Source organism: Myodes glareolus, chromosome 9, assembly GCF_982192425.1.
Source record: "Myodes glareolus chromosome 9, mMyoGla1.1, whole genome shotgun sequence".
NCBI lineage: Eukaryota > Metazoa > Chordata > Mammalia > Rodentia > Cricetidae > Myodes > Myodes glareolus.
Genome location: NC_142034.1, coordinates 26472358 through 26488186, shown reverse-complemented (window position 1 = coordinate 26488186; position 15829 = coordinate 26472358). Strand labels below are relative to the sequence as shown.

The window sequence follows — 15829 nt, the reverse complement described above, 5'->3', positions numbered from 1 at the left end:
GGAAACAAGCTGAGATCTGTTCCAGGGTCTATGTAGTAACCCCAAATCAGTAAAGGGACAGAAAAGGGCTCATTAGCAAAGTAGAGAGGTGGGAAGGGAGGGTCCCCAGCATCCTGTGTGGGGTGCAGCGTTCTCCCTCCCTGAAAACTCAGATAAAAACAAAGACGACAAGGTCAGGGGTGGTGGCACTTGCTTTTAATCCTAGTACTCCGGAAGCAAAGGCAGATGGAACTCTGTGAGTTCAAGGTCAGTCTGACCTGGCAGGGCTACAAAGAGAGTTGTGTCTCAAAAAACAGTAACAACAGGACAAAAGTTTTGTTAGCAACTCAGATATATTCATTTAGTAGGTAAGCTTTTTTTTAAAGTTTATTTTTTTATTTTATTTGCATTGGTGTTTTGCCAGCCTGATGTCTTCATGAGGGTGTCAGATCTTAGAGTTACAGACAGCGGTGAGCTGCCATGTGGGTGCTGGGAACTGAACACAGGTCCTCTGGAAGAGCAGTCAGCTCTCTTGACCACTGAGCCATCTCTCCAGCCTCAACTGTTGATAATCTTGAGAGAGTAATGAGATATCTGCAAAAATAAGAATTGCCATAAGATCTGTTGCCTTTTCCCCCTCAGTCAAGAATGTTAATTTAAAGGATTTCTTTGTATTTATTTTAAATGTTTGGGGAGGGGATAATGAGAAAGGTCTCACTGTTGGCTCTGGCTGGCCTCAAACTTATGGAGATCCGCCTGTCTCTGCTTCCTGAGTGCTGGGACTCAAGACACAGGGGCTTTACGTTTATTTAACCTTTAATGTGGATGTTGATTATAAACACATTAAAGCAAAAAGCATAAATAATAACTATATGGGTCCTTCAATAATTACGGATACAATAGAGTTTGGAGAACAACATAACACCCCTGGTGTGTGTATATAGGTGTGTGTGTGTGTGTGTATGTATGTTCACATGTGTGTGGGCGCCCATGAACATGTATGTGTGTATGTGTATAGAGGACAGATTGACCTGCAGGGTCTTGCTTGGTCATTCTATACCTTACAGACGGAGGCAGGATCCTTGTTTGAACCTGCGCGCTCAAGAGTTCCCTGCCTCCACTTTCCAAATGGCAGCTGAGCCTGCTTGGTCCTCACTCTGTTGTAGCTTTACTCACAAAGCTGCCTTCCCAGCCTCAGGAGATGTGCTGGAACCGCCGAGAAGGATGAAGAAAACAACAACTTTCCCCCTCCTTATCGGGACAGAATGCACAAACACAAAATTTGCATCCTGAAGCCTAGAAGTCAGTGGTTTTTAGTGCAATCACGAGGTTATTTATCATCATATTTAGTTCCAGAACATTTCCTTGCTTTTGGTTTGGCATGTGTGTGTGTGTGTATGTATACATATATGTTCATGTGCACAGGGTGCATGTACATGTGCATATGTACATGTGCTTATGTATGTGGAGGCCAGAGGTCAACCTTGGGTCAACTTTTTGAGGGGAGGTCTCTCTCTCTGAGCCCTGAGGCATACCAATTAGGCTAGGCGGGGGGTTCAGCAAGCCCTAAGACCCCTGTCTCACCTTCCTGGTGCTGGGATTTACCAGAGAGAACCACAGGGCTGCCTAGGTGCTGAGGCTCAAGGTTTGGATCTCCCATCTGTGTGGCAGACACTTTACCGATTGAAGTATATCCCATCCCTGTTTTGGTTTTTTGGCTAAAATGCTGTGTAGCTTAGATTGGTCTCAAGCTTCTCATCCTCTTGTTCCAGTCACCTGAGTCCTGGGATTCCACTCATGTGCCATCACAGCCAGATTTAATTCTGAAATATTCTCACCATCAAAAAGAAATTCCACACCTGTTAGCAGACATTCTGCATTAATCCCTTCCCCCAAGCTCCTGTCAATCATAAATCTCAGTGAGTTTGTCTAAGCAGATATGTGATAGAAATAAAATCAGACTGTATATGTCTATTCGTGGCTGGCTTCTTTCACTTAGCCCGATGTTTTCAAGGTTCATCCTTGTTATAGTATGCATTAGCACTCCATTCTTTTTATAAAAATTAGCTTTGATAATTTACAAATTTTTAAAGATTTATTTATTATGTATATAGTGTTCTGTCTGCATGTACACCTGCAGGCTAGAAGAAGATATAGATCTCATTACAGATGGTTGTGAGCCACCACGTGGTTGCTGGGAATTGAACTCAGGACCTCTGGAAGAGCAGGCAGTGCTCTTAGCCTGGAGCAATCTCTCCAGGCCCAATAATTTATAATTTGTATTATATATTTATTTATGGGAGGACACGTGTATGCCACAGGGCATATGTGGGACTCAGAGGACACCTTGCAGGAGTTGGCTCTCTCCCTCCATCATGTGGGTCGTGAAGATTGAAATCAAGCCAGCATCCTTGGTAGCAGGTCCCTTTGTCCACCGAGCCATCTCACTGGTCCTCCAGTCCTTTCTGTAATAGAACAATAGTCCAGTGTGGATTCATCATATTTTGTGTATTCAGGAATCAACTATATTTGATAGACACTTGAGCTGTTTACATCTTTAGACTGTAATTATAGCTGCTATGAATGTTCACATACAACTTCTAAAACATTTGTTTAAAAACTTTTTATTGGGGTGGGAGAGATGGCTCAGTGGTTAAGAGCACTGGCTGTTCTTCCAGAGGACCCAGGTTCAGTTCCCAGCACCCACCTGGCAGCTCACATCTGTCTGTAACTCCAGTTTCAGGGACTCTGACACCCTCATAGAGACACACATGCAGACAAAACACCAATGTGTATAAAATAAAAATAAATTAATTTAAAAAGTTTGATTTGTGTGTGTGTGTGTGCACGTGCATGTCTGTGTGTGCATGCCATGAGTGTGCAAAAGCTCTTAGAGGCCAGAGGAGGGCAGCAGAATTCTCAGAACTGTAATTAATTGCAGGAGGTTGTGAGCTGTCTGATGCAGGTGCTGGGAACCAAATTCATCTGGAAGAGCAAGTGCTCATAACCACGGAGTCACCCCTGCATCCCCGTATGCAGCCTTCCACTCTCCTGGAAACCTAGGCGTGAAATGTTGTTCTTATGATAACTCAATGTTTATGGGTTTTGTAAAATTATGAGACAAGGTTTTGCAATGTTATTTTTAGCGAAGTTGTTCTATTACCAATAAAGGCTCTGGAGTCAGAAGTTGGGGTGAAAACCTGATAGATAAAGAAGCAGCGGAGGTGTGACCAGCTGTCCTCTCCACATTTCCTGGATTGAAGAGTGTGCGTGCGGAGTCTCTAAGCTCCTCCTTACTCCTTCCCGTGCATCTTCTCTAGCCATCTTGGCTTCTCTGGGGCTAAGTCTGGGCAGCTAGTTGCTGTGTCCATCCCCTGATTCAAGGTTAACTTTATTAACACAGTTTACGTGTGATCAAATATCTCCCAACAATCCTCCTGCCTCTACTCCGGAGTGCTGGGATAAAGGTGTGTGCCACCAGGCCCAGCCCATGCAAAACACTGCAGTAGTTCCTCCATCTTGTATTCTTTGCTGAGGCCATTTTAGGTTTGGCTAGAATTTGATCTCCTTGATGAGAAGCCCCATGTAGTAATACTTTCTCTTGGGACTGCCAGTCCCCAAATAATGAAATGGAGATTTATTATTAATTATGAAAGCTTGGGCTTGGCTTAGGCTTGTCCACCTAGCTCTTAGGACTTAAATTAACCTGTTTCTAATAATCTACATTCTGCCTCATGGACTTTTAACCTCTCCTTCATTCAACTTTCTCCATGTCTCTCTGCCCCTCTCTCTCCTGAAAGTCCTGCCTAACCTTTTTATTTGTTTGATTGTTTGTTTATTTTTTGAGACAGGATTTCTCTCTGTGTAACAGCCCTACCTGTCCTGGAACTTGCTTTGTAGACCAGGCTGGCCTCGAACTCACAGAGATCCATCTGCCTCTCCCCCAAGTGCTGGGATTAAAGGCGTGCGCCACCACCACCTGGCCTTCAGCTGTTTATTACACCAGTCAGAAGATGTCTTGGCAAAGTCACATCTTTACAGTGTATAGAAAGATTATCCCACAATAGCCTCATGGGAAATCAGTCTAGGAACCTGAGGTCAAGATGCCCCAGTTAGCCTCTTTCAACTTCTGTTAAACTGCTTGCTTGTGTGAGGCTCCCATCCCACAGCTGCCAATCCAGATGCCAGGATGTGGCTTTTGCTTTCAAAGCTCCCTGTTCTAGACATTCTGGATCTTGCTGTGGTGTGACACCTACTTGGGTCCCCAGTACTTGAGTGTTGCCCCAGCCAACTGTATAAAGATGCCAATTGACTATAAACGGTGTCCGAGTGGTCATTTCTGGTAGATTCCCTGTAACAGAAGTGTCTGGCCATGCACATTTTAAATTTTGATGAAAACTTTTCCTAAAGGATGCTTGTTTCTGATGTCATATCTAAGAAACCACTGAGTAAGTCAAGACTGTGACTGTTTATGCCTATGTTTCCTTTTAAGAGTGTCATAGTTTTCTTTCTTTCTTTTCTTTTTTCTTTCCTGGCTTTTCGAGACAGGGTCTCTCTGTGTAGCCCTGGCTGTCCTGGAACTCACTCTGAGGCCAGCTAGCCTTGAACTCACAGAGATTCACCTGCCTCTGAAGTGTTGGGACTAAAGGTGTGCACCACCACCACCCAGCTACTGTTTTGTTACTTACTGTTTCTTACATTTATGACTTTGATCTATTTTGAGTTAACTTTTGTAGATGGTGGAAGAATGGAGCCCAAATTCATTTCTCTTCATATAAATATTCAGGTGCCCAAGCACCATTCATTGGGAAAACAAACAAACAAATGAAACTTACTTTATTGAATGCTTCTGATACTATGATCATAGACTATAGATTGACCCCAAACCCTCCAATCCAGTTATCTCTGGGTCTTTCTTGGTGCCAGTACTACACTCTCTGGGTTCCTACTTTGTTTGGGAATGGGATTTGTGAATTCTCCAACTTTCTCCTTTTCTTCCCTTTCCTCCTCCTCCTCCTCCTCTTCTTCCTCTTCCTCTTCCTCTTTTTCTTCTTCTTAGATTGCAGCTAAGGCCATTTATTTACACACGCCTTTAATCCCAGTACTCAAAAGGCAGAGGCAGGCAGATCTCTGTGAGTTTGAGGCCAGTTTAATCTACATACTAAGTTCCAGGACAGTCAGGGAGACACAGTGAGACTCTGCTCCCACCTCCAGAATGCAGCTGCAGAATACCAGCCTTAACACTAAGCATTTTCTTTATTCTATAAGATGAACATGTAATTGTTTGTTATATCATTCCCTCCACCACTTCGTATTAAAATCTTTGTGCTAGATGCACATTGCAATTAAACGACCCCCAACGAATTAATAAACTATAAACACAGGAGAGAATCTGGCACCCTCTGTATTGTGAATTATGTTGTTTTAAGCTTAAAAACTTAAAAGCATCTTTTGAAGCCACATTATCTGAGTTCGAATACTGGTCCTGTCATTCCCTAATGAAATGATCTGGAACCATTAACAATTTCGCCAGTTCCTGATCTGTAAAGTGAGATAATAATCTTAGTTTCACATAGCTGTTGTGCCGCGTCCCCATTGGTGATCCCTTACACATGTGTTTATAAAGGGCTTACTGGATGGGTGGTAGTGGCGCACGCCTTTTATTCCTGGGCACTCAGGAGGCAGAGGCAGGCGGTTCTCTGTGAGTTCAAGGCCAGCCTGGTCTCTACAGTGAGTTTCAGACAGTCAGGGCCACACAAAGAAACCCTATCTAGAAAACAAAAAAACAAAAAAGACCGGGCCAGGCCGGGGCGCTTACTGGCCGCCAGATACTCTGGTTCACTATGTCAAGTCCTGCAGAAAGCGAGTTGGTGAAAGTCTGAGGCGCACACTTTTCTGCCCCATGCATTCTGCACTCTTCTACCCTTAGAGTCCTGTTTCCGGACCAAAGCAGCAGCTACGTGGCACTTCACCTGACGCAGAATGAAAGTTTAGACAGGTGGCTCTGTGGCAAAGATCCTCAGATCTGCGAGCAGGCAGGGCTTCCTGAGCGTCGAGCACCCTCTAGCGTCAGTCTATGGTAACGCCGCAAGCCCAAAACCGTCCCAAAGATAGGTGTTACTGGCAGAATTTCTTTGATCTGTTAACTTAGAATTAATTACTTGGAGCTAAGCGGCTTTCAGGTCTCCGTTGCAAATCAATATTGAAAGTTTAAAAAATAACGCTACCCAGTATTTCTGAGCACTACGATGTCCCAGACTTTGAGTTAATTGACTTAATATGGCTCACAAGAAAGGATGACTATGTATGCCATATACACACTGTGTAGAAATTAAGAAACTGGGCTAAAGATATAGCTGAGTTAATAGACTACTGCCTATCAGTCACGAAGACCTGACTTCAGGTTCCAGCACCGTATAAACCGTGTGCTTACAATCATAGCACTGGATAATAGGGGTAGGAACACCAGGAGTTCAAGGGCATCTTTGGCTTTGAGTTTGAGGTTAGTCTGGGATACAGGAGATATTGCCTCAAAATAACAAAAGGAGGAGAAGGGGAGGAGAAGCGAGAGCTGTTGGGAAAGCCAGTAGGAAGCAGGAGTGGAGTTCCACTCACGTGGTCATAAATTCTTTGGGCTGTTGTCAAGGGAACAACAGCATGGAAAACTAAGATAGCGCTAATCAGATTTCTCCTGGATAATCGGAAAAAAATTTCATTTGAGTAAATTAAAATTTGTTCCAAAGCATAAAGTATGGAATGATAACAAGCCTTTCCAGGTTCATAACAAAAGAAATAAAAACAGAACACCAGGGTTCTAATGTGGTAGTTTTGACTCACTGGTGAGTTTATAAGCAAGTTAATGGAAAAATACTAAAGAAAAACAAACTAAAAGCCAGTCTGATCTACAAGAGCTAGGTCCAGGACAGGCTCCAAAGCTGCAGAGAAACCCTGTCTTGAAAAAAACAATGAACAAACAAAGTAAATGGGTCGATGGTTAAGAGTGCTCATTGCGAAGGATCCGGGTTCAGTTCCCAGCGCCCATGTCAGGTGCCTCACAAGGGTAACTGCAGAGGATCGAATGCTCTCTCAGATTCCTCAGGCACCTGCGCTCATGCGAGCATGCTCTCTTGGATTCCTCAGGCACCTGCGCTCATGCGCGCACCCCCACAGTCACGTATACTGTAAAATAAAATAAATGTTTTTTTTTTAAATTGATATACAGCCGGCCTTGGCGGTGCATACTTTTAATCCCAGCAGTCGGGAGGCAGAGGCGGATGGGTCTCTGTGAGTTCGAAGCCAGCCTGGTCTACGGAGTGAGGTCCAGCACAGTCAGAGCTACACAGAGAAACCCTGTCTTGAAAAACACAACAAAAAAATTGAGATATAGCAGAGCAGGAAGCTATATTAAAACACACAGTAACCTAATTTATCTGTGACCCAAATTTTCTTTTTCTTCTCTCCCCCAAATAATTCTTCCCACTTCCAAATAGCATCCCATTGGTGATGAGGTTTCATGAAATGATTTTTTTTTAATGTATGAGTGCTCTGTTGTGGTAGCCCACAGGTGACTCAGTTTCCATCTGGAGTCCATTCTGACTTGTAAGTCATTTGATTTCAAGCTTGTCTGCTCTGCCTGCATCCTTGAGGGCTGTGAGAAAGTGCTGCTTAAGCCCATGGGAAAGATTACATTATCTACTGCAGCCTGGGGAATGCCAGCCCGGAGCACCTCCAGATAGAAGAAGAAACTGCTCACTCAAGGACAGGAATGGTCTTGCGCTTAGATACTGATCGATTGTCTATGCTGTGCTTTGTTCTGCTTTTGTATATAAGCAGGCTCTGAAATAAACTCGGGGCTGCCCAGAGTAAGCTGGCAGTCCCCGGAATCTACCCTGTGTTTTCTGTCTTAATTTCTTTCCATCTGACATTTCTTTAGCCTCAGCACCCGCCTCCAGATACCCTAACTGGGTATATGCCAGAAGAGGGCATGAGATTCTATTGTAGATGGTTGTGTGTCACCATGTGGTTGTTGGGAATTGAACTCGGGACCTCTGGAAAAGCAGCCAGTGCTCTTAACCACTGAGCCATCTCTCCAGCCCCCGTGAGATGATTTTTGAGAGCAACATTTAGTCCACACCCTGAGTAAACACTGTCTCTGGCATCTTTTCTTCTGGCCTGGGCAGGAACTGGGCTTTCCACCCCGGCATAACACTCCAGGCCTGTGGAGGTTGCTGATAGGCTGGGGGACTGCTAAGCGCATGGCCTGTCACTCTCCACACATGTATGTTGGACACCAGCATAGATGGCTTCTCTGTTTGTCCTCTGATAGCTAGAAGCCGGGCAGTGATGGTTAGTTTGTGTGTGTGTGTGTGTGTGTGTGTGTGTGTGTGTCAACTTGACACGAGCTGGGTGTTGCCTGGGAAGAGGGAACTTGAATTGAGAAAATGCCTCCATGAGAAGCCATTACTTAAATTGTTCTATTATTAAATAAAACTTGGGAGTCAGATACTGAGGTAAAAACCTGATTGATCAGAGACGCAGCAGAGAAGTGACCAGTGACCTCCTCTCCCTTTCCTCCATCCAAGAGGACCCACGGATCTTGCTATGCCCCTCCTTACTACTTCCTGTGTTTCTCTATATGTCCTCAATCCTCCAGAACCTCTATAGCTAATTGTGGTCAGCTACTAGCTAGCTCTGATTCAAGGTAAACTTTATTGTCATTATCAGGAGTGTCAGAGTGTGATCAAAATATCCCATAACAGGCGTGTAGTCAAGTTGATGGGACATTTTCTTGATTAATGATTGATGTGGAAGGGGCCCAACCCAATGTGGGCCAATGCCATCCCTGGGCATGGCGGCTCTGGGGTTGTATAAGAAAGCGAACTGACTTCGCCATTGAAAGCAAGTCCTCCAGTAAGCAGCAGAGACCTCTGTGAGCCCAGTATACCCTTTCTTCCCTAAGTGGCTTTTAGTCATAGTCTCTATCACAGTGTTAGAAAGCAAACTTGACACTGGTGACCTTATGATGGCCAAAGAGAAACAGAAAAACAAAACAAAACAAAAGAAAGGAAGGAAGAAAGGAAAAAAAAGAAAAAAGGAAAAAAGAAAAAAGTGGGGGTACCAAAAACGGCACATGCTGGATCACATGATCTTTCCTCCATGATAAGGGCCTTCTATAACTCTCTCAAAGGAGACTGAGATCAGCCATGTCATTCACTGTGAACTACAAATGGCTAGGACCCTGTCTCTCTTAGGTATCTTGCTATATTCCTCTAGCTTCTAGCAGACACGCTATAGGCTCTTCAGAATATAGCGGACCCCGACTGTTTCTGCTCACTTCTCCTGCCATGACCTTTGGTTCTCCACACTGACCATATTAGCATCGTCCTAAATGATATCTCTACACCTGCTTTTGCCCACCCAAGCACACATTCACACAGCAGAAAGATCTTTAAAAATGTCGGTGTCCGGGCTGGAGAGATGGTCAGTGCTTAAGAGCAGGGACTTCTCTTCTAAAGGACCCAGGTTCAAATCCCAGCATCCACATGACAGCTCACAACCATCCAGTCCACCTGAGGTAACACACACACACACACACACACACACACACACACACACACACTACCCATATGTATACAAAGACCAAACACCCATACATCTAAAAATTAAAAAATAAAACAAAATCCAAACCTCTGTGTCTTCCATTATACTCAAAATAAAATCCCAACATCCCTCCTTGGTCTCCAAGGTCTAAGAAGTCTGGCTTCCATGTAGCCTGTGTGTCAAGTTTCAGGTAAACAGCCGTGTAGCAACACCTTGTTCCCAACAGAAACAAAACAAATGAACAACTGAAAAACCAAAGGTACAAATATAAGCGCACCTCAGTAAATTTCTGGGAATTATTTGGTAAATTGATGACCGTATGCCCTCGATGCTGTCAGGAAAACCGTGACTAGCCTTCTAACAAACAAACAAACAAACAAGAAGTAAACAGACCAACAGGAAAAGGATGGGAAATCTGGCGCTTTGAGAGTTTCTTTACAAACTCTGCACATCCTGTGCAAGCTGTGGGCCGCTGAGCCACATCCCCAGCCCCGAACACACTTTAAAGTACAAAGCAAGGTAGACTGGAGAGCAAGAGACATAGCCAGAGACAGGTGGCCATAAGGGAACGTAAGAGGAGCGTGAAGTAAGTGACGGGTCATTTCACTAGAGATGTGGACCCGTCCGGAATGTGGGACATATCCAGCATCGGAGCTTCAACGTGCATGGAGCACAAAGGAGTGACAGAAATGAGAGCAGCAAAACAAATCCACAATTTTAGGCTGAAATCCCATGCATTTCACTCGGCAGCTAGAAGAGAAAATCAGTAAATACGTAGAAAATTTTAACAAAACTGTCGAGTAAGTCAACAATATTAACAAATACAGATCCACTCAGCAGCAGCAGAATGCCTGTTTGTGTCAGGGGCACACCCACCCAAGAGAGTCAGAAACTGCCAGGGACAGGGTTCACAGTACAAACCCAATACTGGGAAAGCCTAGGCAGGAAGAACGCCACAAGGTTGAGATCAGCTGCTGCTACCATAGTGGGTTCCAGGCCAGCCAGTGAGACCTTGTCTCAAAACCAGAAAATGGACAAACACATAAAACCAGACCATAAACCAGCGCTTGGGAGCTGGGGTTGGGAAGTAGTGGACAGGGGAGATGGCATAGAAGGACCAGGATCAAGGGTAGCACGGGCTACTTGGAAAGTGGGAAACCAGCCTGGACTCTGTGAGACCTTACCCCAAATATAAATAAATAAGTAAGTAAGTAAATAAATAAATAAATAAATAGAGATGAAGAAAGAATGAGCTGAGCCATGAAACAGTTCTCAACAATTTTGAAAAGATTGAGATTTATAAAAATGCATTCTTTGATCAAAAGAAAATTAGACTAAAAATCAGTAAAATCAGAAACAGAAATATGCAAATTAAAACAACATATCCCCAGATAACACAAAGATCAAATGAACAACTGCAAAAGAAATTAGAAAGTATTTTGAGCTGAATGAAATGGGGTGCTGGAACTTACCACCTCATGTGGGTGCTCGCAGGGGCTCTGAAGCAGTAACTTCTCATGCTGCAGAAGAGGAAGAGAAAGAAGAAGGTTTAACAGGCAGGCTCTGTCTAGGATTGTAGTTTCAGAAGTTAGAGCCTGGCATGGTGGAACATGTCTTTAATCCCAGCACTTGGGAGGCAGAGACCAGTCTGGTCTACAGAGTGAGTTCCAGGACAGTCAGGGCTACACAGAGAAACCCTGTCTCAAAAAAGAAACATGCAAGCAGGCAAACAAACAAACAAAAAAAGATGAATTTTCTTATTTTATCTTCATGAATGTTTTGCCTGCGCATGCCTGTGCATCACACGCATGCTTTGGTGCCTTGTGGGGTCAGAAGAGGTTGTCAGAGCCTCCGGGGTTGGAGTTACAGATGTGAGCTCCTGGGAATCGGGTCCTCTTGCAGAGGAACAAGTGCTCTTCACTGCTGAGCCACCTCTCCAGTCCTCTAGCTGTATTTCTACATTGTTTTCTAGAGCACATTTATTTACTTACTTGTTTATTTGTTTGTTTAGTGGCGGGGTAGTGCACACGTGCTGGGGGGGGCACTGTGAAGATCAGAGGACAGGCTGGAGGAGAAATTGGTTCTCTTTGTCCGCTGTGTGGGTCCCAGAGTTGAATCCCTCATGAACTTGGTTTGTCAGCCTTTTGATTCACTGCTGTATTTGATTGGCTGAAATTTTTGGTCAGGACTTTTGTGTCTGTGTCCATAAGTGTAAACTGATAAATAATTTTTGTTTCATTTCAATTTTTCCATCTTACTGGCAGGATGATGCTTTCCTTACAAGTTAGGTTGAGAACTGTTGCTTCTTGCGGATCTTTCTAGTTTCTGCAGGGCCGACACTGTCTTCACTATGTTTGTTGGAATCTCTCACTGAGGCCATTTTTTTTTTTGGTCTGAGACAGGATTTCATTGTGTAGCCTTGGATTTCTGAAGAGACTTGGGTGTATTCTGAGTGTGTATCTCTTCTTAGGTGGGGTTTTGGACCTAGCATCTTCCAACAGATCTGTTCACGGACTGGGGTCCGCTCTCTAGGTAGAGTGCTTAGCTCTCAAACATGAGGACCTGAGTTCAGAACCCCTGGAGGATCCTGGGGCTTGCAGGCCAACCGGTTCAATGGGAGACTCTATCTTAAAAAAAAAAAAAGAAAAGAAAAGTGATGGAGAAAGATGCTCCAAATTAACCTTTAGCCTCCACACAAACAGACACACATGTGCATTTGCATCCCAGACACGAACATATACACAAATAAATTTGTCTATGTGTCCTTACTAAAGATAGTTTGTTCTCTCTCTCTCTTCTACATTTTGTCTAAGGTTTATCTATTTTATTAATCTTTTCAAAAAGTTTTTGGGGGACTGACATGTAACTCAGATGGAGGAGTGCTTGCCTGGCATGTGTGATCTGAATAAAATTTAAGACTGTAACACATCGCAATGTGTGAGCATTTACAGAGGCTTCATAGCACTAAGTACTCACACTCGGAAAATTAAATCCCAGCGTCACACAAACTTGGTGTGGTGATTCACACCCCAGCACTCTGTTTTGCCAGATGAAAGACTCAGATGTACTTAACATAGTAAACTGTACGATTAAAAAAAATCTAGTAGCCAAGACGTGCTGGCACGTGTCTTTATTCCCAGCACTTGGGGCAGGGGCAGAAGCAGGAAGATCTCTGTGAGTTCAAGGCCAGCCTGGTCTACAGAGCAAGTTCTAGGACAACCAATGCTGTTACACAGAGAAACCCTGACTTTAACCACCACCCCTCCAAAAAAAAAAGAAGAAGAAAGAAAAAGAAAAAAAAGAAAGAAAAAAAAAGTTTGCTGATTTTCCTGAGGCCCCAAGTTCAGTTCCCAACACCCACATCAGGTAGTTCACAAGTAGTAATAACTTCAGCTCTAGGACATTCCATGTTCTGGACCCTGTGGGTACCACACTCACATATGTGCTGTGAACACACATGTACACACAAATAAGAAATATTTCTTGGGACTGGAGAGATTGCTCAGTGGCTAAGAGCACTTGTTCTTGCAGAGGACCTGGGTTTTATTCCCAGTACCCACATAGTGTCTCACAGCCATCTGTAACTCGAGTTCTGGGACACCCAGTGTCCTCTTCTGACCTCTGAGAGCATCACGGATGCGCATGGCAAAACACTCATACACGTAAAAGTAAAATAAAATGAATAGATCTAAAAACAAATCTTAAAACTTTAAAAATAGTTAAAAAGAAATGTTTGTGTGTGTGGCCTTTGTGTGTGGACATGTATGCATGCACATTGTGTTTGTGTAGGCGAAGGACAGAGGTTGATGCTGAGTGTCTTCCTCAATTGCTTTTCTCAATTGCTTTCCACTTGTTTTTTGAGACTGGGTCTCTCAGTGAACCTGGAGCTCATCGACTTTGCTAGACTGACTAGCCAGAGAATCCTAGAGATTTTTGCCTGGTTCTGCCACCCTAGTACTAGAATTACAGGAACAAACTGCCCAAGCTTGTCCCGAGGTACTAGAGGTCTAACTCCTGTCCTGAGAGCTTAGTCAGTCAATATTTTACCAACTGAGCCATCTCCCCAGCTCCCAGGGAGCAATTTTTGTTGTGTTTTACCACATTTTATTTGGTTTTTGAGACAGGATCTCTCTGTGTAGCCCTGGCTGTACTGGAACTCACTCTGTAGACCAGGCAGTCTTGAACCGAGAGACCTGCCTGCCTCTGCCTCCAGAGTGCTGGGATTAAAGGCGTGCGCCACCACCGCCAGACTTTTCACCAATTTCAAATGCACAAAACCTCCCAAAGCACTAGACTGACTAAACAATCTTGGTCAACAATTCCAGACACTGGAAAGAATGTAGAGCAATGGTTTCTCTCAGACCCTCCTGGGGGAGCTAGATTGGTCACCTTCTTCAGAAAACAGAGTTTCTAGCAAGGATAAGCAAAACACCCCTGCCCTGTAACCCAGTACTTTACTTCCTGTCTGTAAGTGGAAGTATCCATTCAAAAACACATAGGCAGAGGACAGAGAGATGGCAAAGCAGTTAAGAGCACTGACTGCTCTTCCAGAACCTGAGTTTGAGTCCTCAAACCCACACTGTGGTCTCTAACTCCAGCTCAGGGAACACAAGGCCCTCTTCTGACCTCTGTGGGCACCAGGCAAGCACACAGTGCACAGATATACATGCAAGCAAAATACCCCCTAACACAAGCAAAAACAAAAAGCCCAAACAAAAAACAGAGAGAGAGAAGAATACTTCTGAGCAGACTTTTCATAATAGTCTAAAACTAGAAATAACGCAAAAGTTCACCATGACCTGATGGGTAAATAAATTGTGACGTAGTCTTTCAGTGTTCTACGGCGCAGCAGTGAAGTGAGGGTGATGACTATCGATTAGAACCGTATGGTAAGCCTCATGTCCCGTATCGAGCAAATGAAGCCAACATAAAAGAATACAAACTCATGACTTCATTTTTATGAAGTCCAAGGACAGACAACTCTAATCTAAGATGACAGACAGGGCAATGTTCACTTGAAGGGTAGGCATTGAATGGTTGGTTGGTTGTTGATTGGAAGGGACCACAGGTGTACCTTCTGGTAGGCTGTAGGCACCATCTACATCATCACTATGCTGATATGTAGTGTCCTTTATTGCATGTGCACTTCAATACCGGTAAAAAGTTCTGAAATGAAAAACTAAAAATAAGGCATGATCATGGAAGCAAACTTTTACTTGTTACCTGGGCATAATGGCAAATGTCTTTAGTTCCAGCACCTGGGAAACAGAAGCAGGACAACGAAACACAGAGAAAATTTGCCCCCCACCCAAAAAAAGCCCGCCTCCCCCCCAAAAAACCCTTACCTTGTTTTTTTTTTTTTAAATCAAACCAAGTAAGGGCCACATGAATACTCCCAGTCGCAATTTGTCATAAATTGCCTCTTTGATGTACCATTTCAATAATTTAAGAAGGCCATAAATGCAAAACAGACTTTTCAACTCACTCCCATTTTATAAAAGCAGACACTGAGAGCCAAAGAGGAGAGAGCTAGGTGTAGAGGTCAGCTCTGTAAGCCCAGGAGTCAGGAGGCTGAAGAAGAACTGCCTTGAGTTCACAGCCAGTCTGGGTTACTTAGTTAACTTTTGGCCAGACCAACCTGGGCTACAGTGTGAGACTCCCACATTAAGATGCAGGAATGGGGGAGAAAGTGTGGAGTCTGAAGTTTGACAGTAAATGGCAGAGCCAGGCCCGGAAGGCAGGGGACTGACCTTCTAGACAAAGGCTGGCCAGAGGAGACTGGACTAAGTCCTACTGAGTCCCATGGTGGCTGAGGATTTTTGGAGCGGCAAACTTTTGAAGTCATCTTCAGCCACACAGAGTTTCAGTCCAGCCTGGGCTACTTGAGGAGGAAGGAAAAGCAGGCAGGGGAGGAGGGAAAGGAAGAAAGGGGAAAAGCAACTGAAATCTGAGAGGCATGGCTGCTGTTTGTAAACCAGACGGCTGGGAGTGGGGAGCCTGAAACTCAGGCTAGTTACAGAGAAGTTGGAGCCACTGTTTGGATCTCAAAGAAAATTTTTTAAAACGTTCAGAATTGCAGGGTTAAAATGCAAAGAAATCTCTGGAGTTGGTGTGGTTAAGTAAAGCTTATAGGTTTTTCTTTGACCTTGGACAAGGTCGTTTCCTCTGAACTCATTTGTACTGTTTATTCAGTAGCAAAGAACTTCACTTAACGGACCTGGAACAAAATAATTTTAAAAAGTGGGCAGAT

At 44.0% G+C, this 15829-nt stretch overlaps 1 long non-coding RNA gene across 3 annotated transcripts; it reads right to left on the bottom strand.

Annotated features, from left to right (window-relative positions):
• Nucleotides 1-313: 313 nt before the first annotated feature.
• On the bottom strand, nt 314-14855 carry LOC146893266 (uncharacterized). Of its 3 annotated transcripts, none has more exons than XR_015003785.2 (4): nt 14654-14855; nt 11571-12206; nt 11052-11099; nt 314-573 (listed from the first exon to the last, which is right to left on the bottom strand). It is a non-coding gene; the product is annotated as an uncharacterized LOC146893266 (long non-coding RNA). The 3 variants fall into 3 exon arrangements; XR_015003786.2 differs by having other exon boundaries at nt 11571-12202; XR_015003787.2 differs by lacking the exon at nt 314-573 and adding an exon at nt 2073-2444.
• Nucleotides 14856-15829: the final 974 nt, after the last annotated feature.